Below are 10,468 nucleotides of genomic sequence, written 5' to 3'. Positions count from 1 at the left end.
CCCAGAGCTTTCTGAAGACTGTGGTAACATAAATGTTCTACTGGACAGCAGAGCTAAAATGAATGTTCCTGTAATAAAAGCTTGGAACCCTCTGCTCCCTGGCATCACTTGTTACCTCTCCTATGGGATGGGAAATCACAGAACTGGAGCATCGTGATGCCGGGGAGCTCTCTCCCAGTGGACTGAAGAGGAGAGGTCATTATCAACGGGAGCACAGACTGTTCCCAAGAAGGACTGGCTGAAGCTTGTTCTCAAACTGCAGCTTAATTATGAGTGAACTGTAGTGATGGCCAGCAAAGCTGCCTGTGTGGCTGCATGTGGAGTCGATCTTGGTGAGCAAAGGGTGTGAGCTCACCACGACTTTCAGAGGGAGATGGACAGAGACCCAGGCAAAGGAGGTTGCTAAGTGCTGTGCAGTGTCGTTATGTCATTGGTATGGAGAAAATGGCTGGTCAGTCTCCCTCAATCCATTCATTGGTTCTTGATTCGTTGATTCTATCAAGGAGTCACCAGATATTTATTTAACATATACTATGTGCTCAATCCTGTGCAAAGCCCTGGGATGTAAACGTGAAGAGAAAGCACTTGATCCCTTTACTCTTACTGCTTATTGGCTACCACGGAGACAGACTTTGAACAGAAAACTGACTAACAATTAACGACAATTGTGATAAATGATGGCAAGGAAAACTTCAGGTGTAGGACAGCCCATGACAGAGTAAAGTCAAGCTAATGGAGACAGTCATGCCACCTGTCCCGAGGAAATGATATGGAAGGAGAGTTCTGAGGATGAGTAGGATGCGCCTTTGGGAGGAGAGTTCAAGACCTGGAGACTAAATATCAAAAAGACTGAGAGAAGGAGCTGGGACATTGAGGAGTTGCAGGAAGACCAAAGTGGCTGCTGTTGAGAGAGGTGAAGTAGTAAATGTGTGATGAGAGCTGGAGGCACGGGTCAGATTCTGCACGGATGTATGGATCATGCGAGTCGTTGGAGGGAGAGAAGGAGAGCTGGCATTTTAAGACCACGCTGAGTGGAGAAGGGATGAACAGGGCAAGCAAGGAAGCGGGGGCATACCCTGGGCTGCCTGGGAGGTGGTGGAGAGAAGCAGCTCAGCACGAGAGCGATTTAGGGGGGAGAACAAACAGGAACTGATGTTGAATGAAAGGTAGGAACTGAAGGGATGGAGTTAGAGTGTGACCACAGAGATTCCGCTTGAGCAATGGAGGAAGGTGGAGCTCACCGAGCTGGGGGCTGTGGCAGGAGAGACTGTCTTCAAGGGGGACATTCAGTTTTAAATGTTATCTGGGATCAGCAAAGATGCCTAAGCATCATCTTAATCGAGATGTCACTCAGTTATGAGATTGTGGGTGACAAGTATTGTTTCATATACTGATCTCTGTTGTAAGAAAATTTTAAAAACCTTGTCATGGTGTAGAATGGAATGTGGATGTAAAGTTCCCCTGGTGCATCTCTGGGAGATCTTATAGGTACATTGGGAACCAGGAATGCTGTAGAATGGGATTCCTCCATGTGGGTCTGTCCAGACCATGGCATGCCCCATGGCAGAGCTGGAAATCTGGGAATAATTTATCTAACTGGCTAGCAAATATTTATTTAGAGTTTACTCTTGGTCAGGAAAGAGTGTGTGTGTGTAGTTTTTAAATATCTTATCTTTGCTGCTGGATATTCAAGGCTGCTTCTTGAGTTTTTATCTTTCTCACGTTATAGGCGATGTTGCAGTGAACATCCTGGCACCACTGTTTTTCCTCAGTGAGTGCGTGGAAGCAAATATTCAGAAGTGAAAATGCCAGGAAGAAGGCTATTCAACATTGATAGATTTTTGTCAACTGGCTTGCCGAAGTTTGGAACATGTTACATTTCCAACAACAGTGCCTGAGAGTGGTTACTCAATCCTACCATTATCTGGATTTATTTCTATAGTTAATTATTTTATTTGTATTTGTCTTGCCTTTCCATCTCTCTCTGTCTCTCTCTCTGTTTTGGCCTGCTTGTAGTTTAATTATTTATTCTAAGTGTGTTTTGTTTATATCTAATAATGTGATAGTCAGACACTATATTTTAATTTTTTAAAGAAATGTAAGCCTGAATCCTCTATATACTTAATTAACTTATTATGAGATCCAAAGGTAATCATATTCACCTTCTGAAAATAGAAAATAGAGGGATCTTGGAATTCAGTAAATGCAAACATCCATTCCTGATTTTCACAATATTTTTGTTCTGTATCCTGGTTTGATTTTATTTTTGAGGCCCCAGCAGACATGATTCTAAAGGTCATTTATTTATCCAGTTTATAGTCTCTGGATATTTAGTGCTTTCTTTACTCATTATCGAGGGTCACTTTCCTTCAATTTATTTATTTTTTATTTTTTTGCATTGTTTGTGAACAATGTTGTATTGGATCTGTTATTGTTACTTTTAAGTGAGTAAAATACGTATATATATATATATTTGGTGAGGGAGATTGTCTCTGAGCTAACATCTGTGCCAATCTTCCTCTATTTTGTATGTGGGATGCCACCATAACATGGCTTGATGAGCCGTGTGTAGGTCTGTACCCGGGATTGGAACCTGTGAACCCTGGGCCACTGAAGCGGAGCATGCAAAGTCAACCACTACACCACCAGGCTGGCCCCTTTCCTTCAATGTAAAATGCATCATTCAGCATGTTCGTTACTCAATAAAACTGTTAATTTGGTGGGGGGCACACTTCAGGACCAGAGTTCACTCAAGTGAGGGAGTGGGAGGAGGAAGCACCTATGGCAAGATTGTGGAAGAGCGTGGTTTAGCCAGTCTGATGCAAATTCATAAATCAAACAGCCCGTTAGAGAACTCAGTTGTCATCCCCTCTAATAGCAATTGCCAGAAAGAATAGCCGTGGAATAGTCATTTTTAAAAAATTCCAAGACCAAAGCAATCAGCAGCCCCTCCAATAATTCTTTTGGGTAGCCGTGCTGCCATGCAAAATTACCACCAGCTCCACGAGGAAACAGCCATTGACATTCTCCTCCCAAAATATTGTAATTTCACTCCCTTGAAGAACATTTTCTCTGGCTGTACAATTCCAACTTGACCAAAACTTTATCTTAGCTATTAAACACATCGTTCCACAGCCGTCCAGGTCCTGGCTGTTTCTGTTCTAACTGAAAGTTGAAACAGCATCAAGTTGAAGGAAGTCTATGTTTTCTCTCTGGCTTCTTGCATATTTGTTCTTTGCATTTGGAGTCCTGTGGTTTTACTTTGACGGGATGAGTTATGAGTTCCTTTTTATAGACTAGGCACAGGATTCGTTGAGCGTCCTGAATCTGTGGACTCCACCTGTGGTGGTTCTAGGAAGTTCTCACCATTCTCTCTCCAGCAGGAGAGATCCATCCTCTCCTTCTCCTCTCTTTAGGGAACCTGGTGAGATGTATATGAGACCTGATTCTACCCTCCATATTTCAGAACTCTTTCTTCCATACTTTCTGCTTTTCTCTCTCCTTGTCCTATATTTTGGGTAATTTAATTAGATTGTTGATATATTTTTTCTCTTGTTCAACCTTCTAATTTGTCCAATCAACTATTAAGTTAGTCCAGTGAGTTTTAAACTAAAAGGATTGTATTTTCCATTTCTACGCGTTTGGGCTGGTTCTTTTCTCTAATTTCATATACAATCTTGTTCTTACGTGTATCAATTCTTCTATTTCTTAAACATATAAAACATACACATTCTACATCTGAAAATTCCAATGGACGCATTCTTTGTGGATACAATTTTGCTTCCTTCTTTTGGGACACCTGTTCCTATTTTGGGCACTTTATCCATTGGAAAGATTTGGGGGTTTCAGAATGTTATGGGTTCCTCTTGATAAGTTATGTGATTTTGTTTCTACCAGGTTATATACAACCATGAGAATCATGTCTGTTGGGGCTTCAAAAACTAAATCAACCCAAATATATAACAAAAGAAGCATGAGAGAAGTGTGAAAATCAAGAATGGAGTTTTCATTTTCTGAATTCAAGATTCCTCTATTTTCAGAAGGTAAATATAATTAACTTTAGATTTGATAAGTTAATTAGGTTTATTAAGCATGCATGTTTCATATTTCTTTAAAACTGGAGACATTATCAGTCTAAAACTGCTTTAACCTGAATTGCTGGCTTGCGTTTCTCAGACTGCACGGGTAATGCAGGTTTGGGGTGTCACACCTGTGTGACGGCTGACTTGAGGTGCCATGTTCAGCAGAGAGATGTTTTTCTGTTCTTATCATGCAGATCAAATGAGGAACTGTCACCGTGCAGGGAACAGCTGTTTTCTGTGGCAGATGGGAAGAAGGGATGTGGCCAATGACAATTATCCCTTAAAGCTGTCCCCCAGAATTGACACGTCACTTCTGCTCCTACCTCTTTGAATGAACTAGTCTCATGCCCATGCTGACTCCAAGGGGCCAAGAGATGCAATCCAACTGTCTGACTGGGACGAACCAGGTACAGTTGATTCTCATTATCCACCATTAAGTTCTATTCAGTTGCTGCCAACACTAAATTGGTGCGCAATAAACCGTGTTCCTAGGGGATGGACAGGGTAAGTTTCCTGAGAGCTTCTGGTCACCACATGTTCATCAACCCATCAACACATAACCTGGTTTTATGTGTGTTTATGTTTAAGGACATTGAATATATATTATATTAAATATTATATATTGTTAATAATAATATACATTGTTAGTTATATTATATATTGTTGGTTCATTAACATTGAGCTCGCAGCCAATGGGCGCTGTAACTCTTGCCTGAAGGAAACTCATCTAACGCGTAATTTCTCTATAAGGTACATGGCAGCCTTCTTGCACTTAGAAACACTAGGCAGCCCTTCAGCACTACACCTGGGGGCCATTTTAAACAGAAAAATCACCGCCCAAAAGCACAAAAATGCAAAAGCGTGGCAGTAACTATACCAAGGAAAAGACTGTTGACAGGAGGAGAGCTGAAACAAGAAAGCAGGGCGTCGGTTCCTTCATCCTCGGCTGGGAACTCAAATTTTCTGTGATTGAGCACGAACGTGCTAAGTATTGATTTGGGGGTTACAAATACATCTTGGCCAGTAGGCAAATTTGCAAATATGGAATCTGCAGATAAGAAGAACCGACTGTAAGTCTGAGTAGCATGAAGACCCAGGGCAAAAACTATGAATGTTCTGTTATCTTGGATGCAAAATGGTAGCAATTAGCTTTTCCTGCAGAGCAATTCACCCTCCAGTTAGTGGCTTGAAACAATGAGCACTTATTATTTCCTGCAATTGTGTGGGTCAACTGGGAGATCTTTTTTCTGGGAGATCTGTTTCTGTGTGGGATGGGGGAATGTTGTATCAGACTCTGGGGATCGCTGGAAACTGAACCTCAATTCCGTAGGCTCTGCAGTGCCCAGCCCATCCTTCTGACTTCTCACCCTCACTTACAGCTTCAGAATCTGAGTATTCTTTACTAATTTGCCAATTCGCTGATGCACTTTTTAAAAACGTATACGTTGATCTTTTGTTCAGCACTGTTTACAGCTGTTATTGGCAGGATGAAGAAGCCAAGTCCCATAATTTCTTGTTTCTAAGTACTCAATGATCTAAATGGAATTAGGTTATTAAAGTTGTATCCATGTGGACCAAATGAAAAAGATTCCGGGCTATAAATTTCTAAGTGTTTGCTACGGTGGCAGCATTTTGCATGCAAATACTCTTCAAAGACAAGTAGTCAGGGGTTCAGGGGTGGGTTTGTATCAGTAAGAAAATGCCCAGTTGCTAAGGGAACTGCATTTGGAATGTTGGATTTGCAGGTGGTTATTTTCACGTGAATCATGTCAAAAATATTCATCGCAGCGTGGAAAATGTGGTTCAGTGTAACTATAAAGCCGATGATTCTTTCTTGGGGAAAATTATTCTTGGATCGTTGCGTTGGAGAGTGGCTATAGTTTAGTGAATGGCACAGCCTGCTTTTGTGACCACTCTCGCCCTGGTTGGAGAAGTTTTGTATGGAATTGTATGTCCGGGCTTTGATTCACGACTGAAGGATTCCTTTCAATAATCTTAGGAGCCTCTTGTCTGAAAGGGTGGTTCTGCACCGCCCACTGTGTCAGAGGATAACGCAGCCTTGCTCCTAAGGGGAGGTAGGAAGCGAGCAGAGAAGAACATTTAGGCTATTTTATCAAAGAGCAAATCATATAACTGCAACCGGCATTCAGAAATGACCTTCTAATCTGAATAATGAACTCCCTCTAGGCCAGAGTATCACAACTAGATTTGGCAGGTAGACTAGCCGTTGGGCATCCGTGAATATGTGGAGCCAGAGGCATGTGAAATGCTTGTCCAGAGAGAATGCCTTGCATTTTGCATCAGTCATTCCAAAGTAGCGTCCCTTCCTAAAATTTTTAATTGTGGTAAAATAGACATAACACAAAATTTACCATCCTGACCGTTTTTCAGCGTGCCGTTTAGTAGTGCTAAGTACCTTCGTGTTATTGTGCAACCATCACCACCATCCACCTCCACAACTTTCGTCGTCTTGCAACACCAAAACTCTGTCCCCATTACACAGCAACTTCCCATTCTCGCCTCCTCCAGCCCCTAGTAACCATCATTTTTCCTTCTGTCTCTATGAATTTGATCATTCTAGGGACCTCATATACATGGGATCATACAGTATTTGTCCTTTTGAATCAATTATTTCATTTAGCATAACGTGTTCGAGGTCCATCCACATTGTAGCATGTGTCAGAATTTCCTTCCTTTTTAAGGCTGAATAGTATTCCATTGTATAGATGGACCACACTTTGTTTATCCATTTCCCTCCTTTTAAAGGAAGCTGTTATATGGCATCATAGAGTGGGGGTGATTACTTTCTCTATATTGATAAAGAGGAGCCACATCCACAGCTAATCAAGTCATGGAAAGAACCTAAATACTTCCCTTTACTCCTGGGTTGGGAAGACACAACCCCTGGGGAGAGAAGCCCTCTTTGTCTAATCACAGTTGGTGAAATAAATTAAAAAAGACGTTTGGAAGGCACATATAACCCTTTGGGTCTCCCTTCCCTCTCTCCAGACTCTAACTGAGTTGAATTTCACAGTTGAGGAGGCTGGTTTGTTGGAGGCTGGAGATCTGGGTTGTTGATCTGCACACTCGGGCCAGGTAAATCCTGTTCTTCCAGGCTCCCGGGTGACTGACCATGTTCCTCTCCACCCTCCCAGATAAGAATTAGAAGAGCTCAAATTGCACCGTAGTTTCTGGGAACAATGGGATCCAAGAATGTCATCTGGGCCCTGGACTCTGAACTGTCTGGGCTTCCTTGTTTTAATTCGTTGTTCTCCTATCAGAGTTACCTAGAAAAAGAGAATACCATTTGTCTCTGTTTGTTAAGACACCTGGATCGTTTTACGATAAATAGCTCCTAGGCTCTTTGCCTGCAGAGCATAGTAGAGTATAGGAGTATTGTCTCCCCTTATCTCTTTGGCACACGCCTTTGTCATAATACTCACCCCATTTTGCTACAGTTCTCTGTTTATGGATCTGCTGTTCTACCTACACTGTGAGATGGTGAAAGACCATGCTCTTCCTATTTCCAGTGGATGACGCCAGTCTTGAGTGCTGCATACGTTACCTAAGTCTTTGCTGAGTGGAGAATCCCCTCTTCAGCTCCATCCTGCAGGGATTCTCGTTCAGTCAATGTTCCTTTCCAGTGCTCCCTTTTGAGGCCCCAACTCATCCCTTTATGCTCCCAGGCAGAGATGATCTGGCATCTGATCTCATCTGTTTCACCATCATGCCAATAACCGAGGGATTGTTTTCCTCCTCCATCCAGCTAATTAAAGTCAGTAAAATAAATAACAAATCTGAGCAGTGTCCTGGTTAGGGGGGTGATCTAAAGGCATGAGTGTAATATAGAAATATTTACTTAGGAATGGTTTCTACAAGAAGAGGTGATCAACTGAGAAAGAGAATCAATTACGGCGTCTCTCTCTAGTGATGGAGACCCGACGTAGAGAACGGAATGGTGTTGGTGTGGAGCCAGAAAGGCGTCTTCTGAAGTGCAGTTGGGGCTGAAATGGTTACCTGTCCACTGTGACTCTTCCGTGTCTATCCATGCTCCTCATCTGTTGGGTTGAGTCACTGTGGAGAAATGGCTAAGGCATTAGCATCTATGTGAGCCAGACTCTCACCTCTAACCTGGGCATCGAGATGGGACCATGGGAATGAAGGCTTGCCAACGAAGTGCACATAGAATTCTCACATTTCTCTTCTGGGCCAGGTGGCAAGATAAGAGCGTGACTTCTGTTTTTGACTGAGTTGTGTTCCCCCAAAATCCATATTGTTGGAGTCCTAACCCCAGGACCTCAGAATTTGACTGTATTTGGAGATGGTGTTTTTAAAGAGGTGATTAAAGTAAAATGAGGTCATCAGGGCCTGATCCAACAGGATTGGGGTCCTTATGAGAAGAGGAGATGAGGACACAGACACGCACAGAGGGATGACCATGTGAAGACACAGGGAGAAGACGGTGTCCACACGCCACGGAGAGTGGCCTCAGGAAAAACCAGCCCTGCCCTCACGTGGATCTCAGACGTCAAGCCTCCGGGATGGTAAGACATAAATATCTGTGGTTCTTGGTTATGGCAGCCCTAGCAGGCTAATGCACTTTCTCCATCCTCTCTCCTCTGATTAAATATCCACATCCTGGTGAACTTGGAGGCAAGGGTTACAGATGTCATAGCCACAAAATGGAAGGATGCAGGGTCCCTGAACCAGCTCTTGAGGAGCGTGACCAGCCAACCAGAAACAGCCATTTTGGATTTAACAACAGCTATTTGTTAGCATCACTGAGATTTTGGATTCATTCGTTAAAGCAGCTCAGCATTACCCTAACTAACAGAGCGTGTTCTCCATGCACACGGCGCTCTGCTTTGGTCAAGTGAAGCAAGATCTGGTGACCACGCGTGGCACACCTTTGCCATACATTTCCTGTCAAAACACTTTTTCCCTGTGTCCTGTGAGGGTCGTCTTCTCTGCAGGATGACTACGTCCAGCTGTGGTGCTCGGGACCTTGGTGTTTCTGTCTGATTAACGAGGGTTCCCGTTAAGCTGGAGTTCAGCTGTCTTCACTGCTAGACTTGCTTTGTGAGACTCTCTGAGGTTGTTAATAAGGTAAGATCTTTGGGTCTCAAGACAAAGAGAGAAGATAATTTATTTTCTACAGAGTTTTATTTCCTTAAGCTCTATCTTCCATTACATTGTAAAGGGCATTTCAGCAAATGATGTATGAAATTAAAAAAAAAATCTGTATGATTTCACAGCAAAGGGCATGCATATCTAGAGAACAACTCTGAAATGATGTAGAAAAATAGATATCTATTTTTCTTTCTAAAAATTAAAGGCTTATGATTTGGATAAATTCATGTTAATTTGCCAAACAAGATGTGGTTATTATGTGCGAGGCATTGTATAGATTCTCTGGTAAATAAAGTATGGATTTATTCTTAAGAAGTGTGCGGTTCTATTATCCAGTAGGGGGAGGAGTTAGTCACTCATTAAGTTTTACAAAGGCAGATGATGGTGTCATCTTGTGAGGTAGTGAGAGCAATGGGAAGGATACAGAAGGAGAAACATGTGGAAAGGGCGAGTGACTATTTTGGTTTTAAAGTGGATACTGTTTAAGACTTCTAAGGCAATTTGGAGCGTGAATTCATTATTAAGGTGTCCTAGGTTGAAGAGTGGCACCTTAAAAGGTATCTCCAAATCCTACCAGAACCTGTGAATGCAAACTTATCTGGAAATAGGGTCTTTGCAGATGATCCTAGTGAAGTAAAGGATCTGAGATGAGGTCATCCTGGATGAAGGTGACCCCAAATCCAGTGACAGTGTCCTGATCAGAGACAGAAGAGAAGACACAGACACAGAGGAGAAGCCACGTGAGGACGGAGGCAGAGATGGGAGGGAGGCGGCCCCCAGCCCAGGGACGCCTGGAGCCCCAGAAGCTGGAAGAGGCAGGAGGGACCCTCCCTTGGAGCCTCCGGAGGGAGTGTGGCCCTGTGACCCCTTCATCTCAGAGTCCTGGGCTCCAGATTGTGAGAGAGTAAGTTCCTGTTGTCATAAGTCACATGATTTGTGGTCATTTATTACTACAACCCTGCAAAATGAATATATACAGGGGTTGAATTTTATTTTCCAGCCCAAAGTCTTTTCTAAGGATAGCTAGACGGTCCTCCTGGACAGTTCTAGCTTTTCCCTTTCCTTAGGATTGTAACTCAGTTCATTTCCCCAGTGCTGCTATCTCTATGTTGATTTTATTTGTTTCTTCTTCAATCCTCTGTTCTAAAACAGTGAGCCTTTTTGTTTATTGAGGTCATAGTAGTTTATAACATTGTGAAATTTCAGTTGTGCATTATTACTTGTCAGTCACCATGTAAATGTGCCCCTTCACCCCA

At 42.7% G+C, this 10,468-nt stretch overlaps 1 long non-coding RNA gene across 2 annotated transcripts in view; it reads left to right on the top strand.

Annotated features, from left to right (window-relative positions):
* Positions 1–9,912, top strand: part of LOC124245594 (uncharacterized) — a 45,642-nt gene extending 35,730 nt beyond the window's left edge. Inside the window, exons 1-4 of one of the 2 annotated variants that reach the window (XR_006890284.1) lie at positions 2,584–2,690; positions 3,898–4,043; positions 4,277–4,489; positions 7,946–9,912. This is a non-coding gene — a long non-coding RNA (uncharacterized LOC124245594). Of the gene's footprint in view, positions 1–2,583; positions 2,691–3,897; positions 4,044–4,276; positions 4,490–7,945 lie in introns of those variants that run through there. The other variant, XR_006890285.1, reaches the window with a different exon arrangement.
* The last annotated feature ends 556 nt before the right edge of the window (positions 9,913–10,468 follow it).

The sequence above is a fragment of the Equus quagga genome, chromosome 10 (genome assembly GCF_021613505.1).
Source record: "Equus quagga isolate Etosha38 chromosome 10, UCLA_HA_Equagga_1.0, whole genome shotgun sequence".
Lineage (NCBI taxonomy): Eukaryota > Metazoa > Chordata > Mammalia > Perissodactyla > Equidae > Equus > Equus quagga.
The sequence above is the reverse complement of the archived record's forward strand: the minus strand, read 5'-3'. Positions and strand labels throughout refer to the sequence as shown.